The following is a 9,115-nucleotide window of genomic DNA, read 5'->3' as shown; positions in this document are numbered from 1 at the left end:
AAGATACCTCATTATATTTGAGCTCAGAATATGTACTAAGATTCTACAACAAATCGATATCAAGGATATTGGACGGTGGTTTTGTCGATCCCTTCTATTACCCTTGTTGTAGATGGGTGTGGCCTGTGCCTTTTTCGAAAAACTGGGCACGGTTTTTTTTGTTCGATGGGTCTACAATGGATTGTACTTAGCTGAGGGTCTAGCTCAATAACAGCCTTTACATACGACCAGAATTTCTTTGGATTCTGTGAAAGATCACTTGACAGTATTCTGCTACGATAGTCACTGAAGGCATCACGGATTACTCTCTTGACAACCAAACGCGTTTCATTCAGAATCTCTCTAACTATAACCCTACAAATGTTACGCAATAACCTGTTTCTTTAGAAGTTTCTTTAGAAGTTTCTTTACGGTGACTGTATACATGGATGTTCCCTCCAATTATGCACTGTTCTACTGGTTACATATCTACAGAGTGCATGGTCAACTATTCTTTCAACTTGAGCCAGAATTCCTCTATATGCTCCTGCCCTGTGCTGAAAGTTTCAAGTTTCTAATTGAGATATGACGCTACTGATTTTTTATCTAGTTTATTGAACATAAGTATATTGAACATATAAGTTGTTTGCAAACTCGAAAACAGAGTTAATTTACTATAAATGCATATAATGTGTAGGGCTATTCCTCTATATGGGAAAACTAGATGGAACACAATATGTTAGAAAAACTGCTACAGTAACTAAATCACAAACGCCGGTTTCCTACAAATTTCTCGTACATTATGCAAAGGACAATGGGAGCTTCCGAAAATTCTCAAAAACGCACATTTAGTTGAGTTGATATACAATGTAGTTCAGGGATGATGTAGTCCTTGGCAGAAGTGTGAACCACAAACACTGATTTGCTACGAAGTAAATTACGTATCCAAAACACTCGTCCGGGTAATTTACTAAAATATAGTTTTGTAAGCGTCCGAAAATCTCAGAATAACCTATTTATTACGTTATTGGACGATGAATTGCAGAACGATTGTTTTGAACGTGGATAGACCTACTGCCCTCAAAAATTTTAAAAGATCGGAGTCAGGTTTAATCCTACAATTAACGATGACAGTACGAGTTTATCGCGGCAATCGTGAATGTTCGAAATTTCACGATGTATCACAATACAAATGGGTATTGATGCAGTCAATGACAGATTACGCAGAGACGACGCGAACAGTAAAATATGCGAATCTAGAACTTTAAATCCGCACACTATCTTCTACACGCGGTCTCACACGAAGGAAAATTCCTAAGTCGGCTTTTATACATAAATAAACGCGCGTATTGCACGGATTTTTCAAGCTGATTCAGGGCACACTTATACACCGGCGGGCCGAAGAAGAACACTGCTGCATGAGTTCACATCGATCAAAATCGCTAAAATGTGCAGCACCACAAAGCACATCTTATGCCTGTCGCACCTAACAATGCAACTTCGGGCCACAGGTATTTTGTTTGTCCCGCGCCCATCACTGCTGCATACCAAGTCCTTCGAGAAATTAAGTAGAATTATAACCTTTGCAATTCACTTAAAAGTGCAATTAACCACGTTTTATTGCACTATAAACTGATTTTTAGAGGTAATTTACTGTCTTCATATAATAGATGGTATTCGGAATTTATTTTGTAGGGAATGGCCTGCAGAGGATGGAAGGATAAAAAAGCAATAATATGTAGTTGTACATAACGTAAAGTAGCGATATGTACTAAATGTAATTATAGTGGAATATGTAAAAATATGTAACGTTAAAATGAAAAATAAAAACACTGGCAACATAATTCGCTAACATTTACAGTTGTTACCCGTGCAGGAATGAAGGAAAATAACAAGTAATTCCATAAAAATCGGGACTCTACACATTACAGTACCAGCCGTTTCGCCAATGATTTCAGTTAAACTCCATATCTCTCAGCAGTATCTCCAGGTGAAGTGGCATTCCTTTCCCTGTCGAGCTACTGCTCTATCTAAAATGATCTCGAGGTCGACGAACCTTCCTTCCAAGATTTGCAAATATCAGCGCTGCGGCAGAGACCCGGCCAAGCATCGTGGACAATGAAAACTCATTCAGGTCTGTGTGTGTATGTGTGTGTTTGCGCGCACTCGCGCCGCGCGAGCGTTTTATCAGTAGGCATGAGAAACCATGACGACATAAACCACGCAAGTAAAATACACAACAAACAATAAAATGCTCAGTATTATTTCGCCACTATGGATAGCTGTTTGACGTACGTATTAAGTATGTTGTCAGCTGTCGCTCATAGTTCTATTTTAGGTTTGTATTCGTTATGTATTGTCTGTTTTTTGTAATTACACCGTATTTATCTGATTTACTTTCATTATTTGAAGGAATTAAAACTTGTGTCTGTCAAACGTTATTACAGATGATATTTTAAAAATGTAATTTGTACGATTATTACTAGCTAACTAAGGTATAATTAATGTAAATTCTAGCTCCCACAATCATTTACCTAATTTTAAATCAATACTATGTCCTGGACATGTTGTTTACTGCAGTATATCGACAATCAAAGTTCTTGGAATATCTGAAGTGTGTATCATAAGGTTTTTGGGCAATTGTAGCAGTATGCAAGTCACTAGTGTTTTTCCAACCGTGATGATGATTGACGTTGGATGACAGAAGTATATGATTAGTTCTATCACAAATAATACCAAAATTGTTCATTTCAATATTTTCATTAATTATTGCAATTGTGAACCGCAGCTAGCTATGGGTTTTTGAAAGTAAACTATTTGTGTTCAAGCGAGGCTGTGTATAATGCATACTTGATCAAAAATGTTTTTTGAGTCACTAGGTACAGTTATTGTAGGCACTTGATATTTCGCGAAAGAAGGAGGTGCTGTACTAGTAGGAGTTTCGAAATCACAGTTTCAGATCAGTTGTGGACGTCTACTATGGAGATGGCATGTGAAACTTTGTATATTCGTTCCATTTTTAGGTTCTGCGAGTTCTCGAATACTTTTGGAGTAAGCTTCTGGCGGTTTACGGTGATTAGAGGGAACAGTGTGGTGTTGTTGTGCAAGACTCACACTCCCCCTTGATTATTGAACTTTCGCGAAGTTGCTTTGCCGATCTTCTCTTCAGGATAGCCGGCTGCATGGTCTGCCCCACTTCTACTCCGAAGATAAGATGCCGTTTTCGAGGAATTTTCTCTACTCTTAAAATAACTCCGTACACTCGCGATACTTTGAACTCAACCCCACTATATTTTCACAACACATAACAGTTTTCGTAAGTTCAACCATTTCCGGTGCGTCAGATACTATTACATATTCTTTACCATTAATGCAGTACTATAAATCTTTCAAAGTTCTAGCTAGTCCACCCTCCGGAGCTCACGAAAGTAAGTGAGTAAGTAAAAGTAAGTGTGTTTTCTTTTCTTTTCACACAATTCAACTGTTTACAATAACGACTGACGTAACACCGTCACGGAGTACGGCCCGCTTGCTCCTTGTGCTGGGCGTGTAACTTCTGAGGCGAGTGCTGCGGATACCTGCCCGCGCCAGTCAACCGCCCGATACACGCCAGACTTGCGCACACACACATAATCGCGGCGCAGTAGACACAGTCCCGTTTCTCACGCTCGTACGGAAAATATCGGGTGTTCGAGTCGGTGGAAAGCGGAGGGTCTCTAGAATTTACGTCGAAATTCTCGAGGCACTACAAGCTCTCAAGTTTTCTGTAAGCGCTGTAACATTTCCACTAGATACGCACCAGTCTACATATCTTCAAAACAAGAAAAAAATTTGTTCATGGAAAAACGTGATTGAAATTTACTACATGATTCATCATATTTCTTTTAGAGACAATCACAGTAACACGCGTTTTATCGGGATCGAGTCCGATTATACCTGGGAAAGAAAAGACAAAAACCTACATTACAGTGTTTAGGGAAAAAAATCCCAATTCTACTTACAACTAAAGTAAATGTTTAGAAAAAAAATGCGAGTTCTACTCACAACTTGAGTAAAGTGAAATCCCTGTCATAGCCTCCAGGTGTCGTTGTATCAGAGCACGTGAAGAGCCTGTGCTCCTGCCGCTATTCATCGATTTTCAGTTTACTGCAGAACAACCAGTAGACAGAAAACAATGGGCATTGTCTGAGAGGAGAATCCATTGTTCAGTGCAAACTAAAGCCTGAGTTTAAGTGGCGAGCACAGCTGTTGACCACAGATATTACTGATACAATGACGGCAGCTGTAAAAACTGTCTTTCACTTGGCCATTTAGGTCACACTGCGCAAAAGTGCTATGGAACTGAGCCAATAATTAAAGAAAATATTATTATTCTGCGCAGTAATAACCATTACTTATTTTATTCATTCTTTGCAGGCATATGGGGAAGAAAGAAAGTGAAGTCATGATGACACGTTAATTTTAAGTTCATTAATCGTTCCCTAGTCATGACTTTTTCTCTATTCATGGTACACATGTAGGCCTCAAGCATATTAACATTTTGGGGCGTTCATATGGGTATGATTGTGAAATGATATTATGCAATATAGGGTACATTTCAGCAGAAGCAAGGTACATTGAACACAGTACGAATTTATCATGCATGCAAGAATGGGAATTCACATCTAATTACCATCGAAAAGAGACTACGATAATCAGTAAACATACGAGACAATATAAATGAACGTAGCTCAGTTACAGGAAGTAAAACACAATAGGACAAACGGAGTTGAGGGGACTCAATTTACTTGCATACAGGCATATACAGGAACTCAACAACATTTATATCCACAATCTGCTATCATTAAGGTGATCGGAGAACAACTGAAAACATCAAGAGTGTGAGTCAGGTCTGAAGAGAAGGGAGTGGAATAAACACTGCCATTATGCTAGGGCGCCTGTTGTGCCTGAAAGTCATGAAATGGATCGCCTTACCCGTGTCATTCCACTGTGCCTCACGAAAACAAATGACCCAAGGTTGTCCTTCTAAGCATTGCTTCTTACACAAACTGTCAACATGGAGGAGGGGATCCTAGTTCCTCATTTAGCGTACACAACTATACAAATGGGTCAAAGTACATCCATGAAGTATTCAGTAGCATGAATAGCCTAATTGTGGTGCACAAAAAACGCATCAAACACTAAAACAAAAGTAATGGTTACTATCATTAGATACTATTCATGAGAAATCTAACCACTCACAAAAATCCAAGGAAATGCATAACAAGAAAATACCGTAAGAGTATCAACACTGTCTGACTTCTACGTCTTATTAATTCACTAAACACTTGAACAATTAAAACTTCTGTCACTATATACAGTTGTTGGCCACATGCCACTGTTCACATACACACAAGAAATTGTAAAATATCAATATTTAAGTAAATGGACCAAAATACATAAATGGATCACTATAAAAGAAGTGACAGTGAAATAGTAGTGCTGGTTATTTAGTTTATGATCTCCCACTGAATTCCAAAAACCGAGAAGCAAAACACTGAAAAATGCAAGTAATATGGGCAGAGACCACAAGAGACCACAGAGACCGCAAGATACTCTTCGCATATCAATATAATGACCAGTTAATTAATATCATCAGTACTTCTGGTTGACTGTATTAATAATTAATGAAAAGACATGTTAATGATTCTAGTTCTGTATTGAAAATAACTTCAGTATAGACTGGACTCTACGACATGACATTGGATCAAAAAGCGTAGTGAACAAATAAATACACTCAGACTGGAACGCACAAACGAGAAATCCAAAAACACATAGATGGAAGTTATCTATATGGGTGCACATAACATGAAAATTTGTGCATAATGAAATTGGGAATCAAACCATAACACAAACAACAAAAACATTGAAACTCCTGGCAGATTAAAACTGTGTGCTGGACAGAGACTCTAACTCGGGACCTTTGCCTTTCGCGGGCAAGTGCTCTACCAACTGAGCTACCCTAGTACGACTCACGCCCCGTCCCACAGCTTTACTTCTGCCAGTACCTCGTCTCCAACCTTCTAAACTTTACAGAAGCTGTGAGGACGGGTCGTGAGTCGTGCTCGGGTAGCTCAGTTGGTAGAGCACTTGCCCACGAAAGGCAAAGGTCCCGAGTTCGAGTCTCGGCCCGGTACACAGTTTTAATCTGCCAGGCAGTTTCATATCAGCGCACACTCCGCTGCAGAGTGAAAATCTCATTCTGGAAACAAAAACATTATAGATGATAACGCTGGTTAATCGATGAATTCAAGGTGTACATATTTCACAGTACTAATTATGCAATTGTTAATAGAGATGAGGCATCATGAAAAAGAAGTGGTTATCGAATGAGTGTGTCTCACACACAACACACAATCTGCAGAACCTTTCGCTCAGGATGCCCAATGCATACTCCTGTCTGTATGGAATACTCGACTCAACACTGATCTCGCAACACTAATGTACTTGGGGTATTCTCACAGTGGACATGTTGGTCTCAGGCCAATAAACACTGCACATTAACCTATTGTGGGAGAGCCAATCCTGTTCATCGGCAGCATCAGCCATCTCTGCCTCTCTCTCACCTCAAATCTAGAGTGTTGCCTCCAATATGTAGCTTCATCTTGCGTTCACGTCCACCTACTCAGTACACTTTGTCTGTGGTTACCAGTGTCACCCCTGTGGACCATGACTTGTACTGAGCAGCTGCGTAACTGTTTTGTAGTGTATCACCAATACGTACTAGGTGAGCATGTCCCATCAAGAGGGAAGTTTCCGACAGGCCTAAACTGGCACATTTGAGGTTAGCCCTCCTGGGAACAGATGTCAGACGGGCTCCTTTCACCCTCAAAGACATGGCAATGAGGACTCAGTCAACTGCCGATGGATTACAAAACAGCCGAGAAACTGAACAAACAGTGAGCATGCAGAGCAAATCCAGATCTGCGAGTACAGGAAGCTGCAGCTCCATAGCATACATTCAGACCTGGTCGGGAAAGATAGTTATGGAAAACCACAGGAAGAGCAGCGGCTAGGAGATGAGTGTGTGTTAGTGGTAACAGACGTGAACGAGCACAGTGTGAGCAAAATTTTCGAAAGAATCACCGACAGGGTTGTTCAAACTAGCGAGAGCTATGCTTAAATTAAAATTTTATATGATCGAGCGAGCAATGTAACACTGAGCTGAGCTACTGTGGCGCAACCGAATTTGTAAGCGAGGTGTAGCAGACCTGAAAAGTACTGCAATGCTTCAGGCTGTGCTTCGAAAGAGGATGACGGCTGGGAAGCCACATGATCAAACGCAAGTTCCATGTATGTTCAGCACTACGGAGTGCCAAAGTAAATTTCTTCCTACTTTCGACCTATTTAGCGACATAACGGAGAAACTGGGAAACGAGTAGTTACTCAAATACAAAGAAATTCCGAAAGAAACATGGACGTTATTCACTGAAAAGTGGCCATGGTCACCTCAAAATGCCGCAAGGCTGTGGACATGGTATGCTCAGGGACAACTTAATTCGATGCGAAGTGTAAGGTGAGGCGCTGACTGCATCACAAAAAGGAATGGTTTTTCCCAGGTACTGACCTCTCGTTGCTGAAATTTTGCGCGAAAAATAATGTTAAATGTATATGTGAGCTAGGAAAAATTGAACATTATTAAACACGAGTATTGTGCAAAAACGAACTGCTAGTGGAACAGGAGGTGTTAGTGAAAGTGCACCACTTATCAAAGAAACAGCAGTTTTTGTGTAACAACTTTTTCAAGCTTTACTGTAGATCTTTTCTGATGTGAAACCTGATGTATCAAAACGCTGCCGAGTCAGTGACTTTCTGATCAAAAAGTCTAGGGCTGTGCACCATATTTCGAACACAAGTTTTTCATAGAGTAAATGGGTAATGGAAATTAGATGGGTAGTTACGTCAATATCTCTACATCATGCATTAGGGTGGTTAAGTATTTGTTTACCTCTGCATTCAAGAACAGTAACGACTATTTGTTTCTTTGTAGTAACAAGCGTGTGTCGTCAGTGAATATGCTACAGACGGTTTCTGATCAGATGATAAATGATTATGGTTCTTGTAGATTAACGAAATTGTGGATGACTTACAAAAGCGTTGCACTCAGGAAGGAGCAAGAGTGATCTATCCTGAGAGTGCGGGAAGGGTGCTGCGTGATACGAGCACCTTACAGAGGCACTGTGCTCTGCGAAGCATATAGGATTCTTTAGTAATTACAGGAGACAATGCTGATGAATAAGAGGGATAGTAGAGCATAAGGTGCTCACTTAGAGGTACGTTGTGGCTGTGATGAGAAAAATGCCGGCTGCAGAAAGTGCTGTGCCCCTACTGATGTGTAAAAGAAAGTGAGAGATTTCATTTTTTTGACAACTGCTGTGGAGGCACTGTGTTTGTCGTGTTTTAGTTCTCTGGGAAAATTACATTGTGAAGGTACAGCCCAAGTAAAGTGGTACAAGTCCATCTTAGATGTGTGTGGCGGGATCGCTTTGAGTAGGTTCTTTTGTTGCGGACAGCAGCTTTTTTCTGCCATAGAACCATGGACCCTGGATGACCACCAATTAATCACACTGAGAAGAAGAGTAATATGTGGATAACGATGATGACACCCACCTTGGACAAGAACACCAGCGTTCAACAAGGAGTACGTTCGAGGTAGGAAAGTGTACAGACAAGTAACAACGTGGTACGAAGTAAGCAAATTACACCGTTATGACGAATGCCATGAGTTGAATTACACGGGTGAGAAAAGAACGTAGATACAGTTATGTAGACTAAAAGAAATAACAGATGCGAGAGAACCACCACGTCTATTCGAAATTTTGTGTTGTATCCTGTTATACCCACGTTTAAAGATATAGGTGCCCGCAGTTTTGGATTTACTCCGCATGCTCACTGTTCGATCAGTTTCTCACCGTGTCTACTATGTTCCTCGGCTGTTTTGTAATGATCTTGTGCTTTACTCTCGGTCACTCTCTTCTGACTCGGTGTCATGGTGTAACGGCTTTTTGTGGTCGTAGATGCTGGACCATTTAGCATGTTGGCAACCTGCTCATCATATTTCACGCGTCCTTCCTTGCACCCCTGAAGCCTGCTCATC

The 9,115-nt window shown here is 40.5% G+C and overlaps 1 non-coding gene across 1 annotated transcript; it reads left to right on the top strand.

Annotated features, from left to right (window-relative positions):
• The first annotated feature begins 6,081 nt into the window (after positions 1-6,081).
• Trnas-cga lies at positions 6,082-6,156 on the top strand. Its single transcript has one exon. It is a non-coding gene; the product is annotated as a tRNA-Ser (tRNA).
• Positions 6,157-9,115: the final 2,959 nt, after the last annotated feature.

This window comes from Schistocerca americana, chromosome 7 (assembly GCF_021461395.2).
Source record: "Schistocerca americana isolate TAMUIC-IGC-003095 chromosome 7, iqSchAmer2.1, whole genome shotgun sequence".
NCBI classification, from domain to species: Eukaryota; Metazoa; Arthropoda; class Insecta; order Orthoptera; family Acrididae; genus Schistocerca; species Schistocerca americana.
The sequence above is the reverse complement of the archived record's forward strand: the minus strand, read 5'-3'. Positions and strand labels throughout refer to the sequence as shown.